Source organism: Otolemur garnettii, unplaced genomic scaffold, assembly GCF_000181295.1.
Source record: "Otolemur garnettii isolate 467f Iridium unplaced genomic scaffold, OtoGar3 scaffold00025, whole genome shotgun sequence".
Taxonomy (NCBI): Eukaryota; Metazoa; Chordata; class Mammalia; order Primates; family Galagidae; genus Otolemur; species Otolemur garnettii.
Window position 1 is genome coordinate 16,861,240 of NW_003852420.1, and position 1,233 is coordinate 16,862,472.

The window sequence follows — 1,233 nt, forward strand, 5'->3', positions numbered from 1 at the left end:
GTGGCTGGCGCCTTAGCCGGTTGAGCTATAGGCGCCGAGCCTATTCTATTTATTCTTAACCATAGGCCTTATGTTTTAAGAGCTTGCTTAGACTGAAATCGTAATTCATTTTCTAGGCTCCCTTTTTTAAAAAATCTTAAAAATCATGAAGTAATAGATGAAAATCAACTTATTCTACAAATGCAGTTTTTCAAACTATACTATGGTACCATACTTCTTGAAGGCACAACAGGGTAGTACAAAGAACACAGGCTTTACAGGCTTAGTAGTTATGTAACTTTGGGCAAGTTATTCAACTTCTCTAAGCCTCAATTTGCTCTTGTATAAAATAAGACTAGTACTTGTTAAATGGTAGCTATTATTATTATTGAAAGTACTGGCTGGGTGTGGTGGGTCAGCAGAAGAGCCTATGAGACTCTCACAATGGGAGAAGCAGTTCCAGCTCAGGTGCCACACATCTCCCCGACCTTCTAGTGCCTGGTTCTGGGAATACAACTATTTTCTCTCCATGTTATTCCCAAGCTGGCAGGAGAAACCCTCTGCAGCTTTGTCTGTCAGCAGCTCTCCCACTAACCCATCCCCTGGCCTCACTCTCTTAAAATATAACCTAGCCAAAAGTTCTTCTTAAAAGAATTATTTGTCCAATGACTTCTAAATGCTCAGAGTCTGAGGTTTCTTAGATCTTAGTGAAACTTAGTGAGCCCAACAGGCTCTCTTGGAGACAAGGGAACAATTAAGAATGCAGGTTTGGGAGGGAAGTGGACTCTGGCCTCTTCACTAACTTGCTGCTTAACCTTTAACAATTCATTTCACTTCTCAGAACCTTAGTTTCCTTCTCCGTAAAATGGAGGGGGGTTGGGAACAGTACCTATCTCAGAAGAGTTTATTATGAGGATTCAGTGAGATCCTATATATAAGGAGCTTAGCACAAGGTATGGAAATAGATTATTAAGAGTTAACTATTACATTAATGCCCTATCAATATTGCAAGAACTTTAGTGTAGTGACCCTTGATGATTTAGAAGTCAATTAATTAGCATCTTTACACATCTGGAATGTGGTTAAGAAATAGAAAGGAGGGAGGCGCCTGTGGCTCAGTGAGTAAGGCGCCGGCCCCATATACCGAGGGTGGCGGGTTCAAACCCAGCCCCGGCCAAACTGCAACAAAAAATAGCTGGGCGTTGTGGCGGGCGCCTGTAGTCCCAGCTACTTGGGAGGCTGAGGCAGAAGAAT

General features: G+C 42.3%; 1 protein-coding gene across 2 annotated transcripts in view; it reads right to left on the bottom strand.

Moving 5' to 3' along the window:
* The window catches only part of GSS (glutathione synthetase), a 26,532-nt gene that overhangs the window by 10,103 nt on the left and 15,196 nt on the right, over positions 1–1,233 (bottom strand). The window lies entirely within an intron of this gene.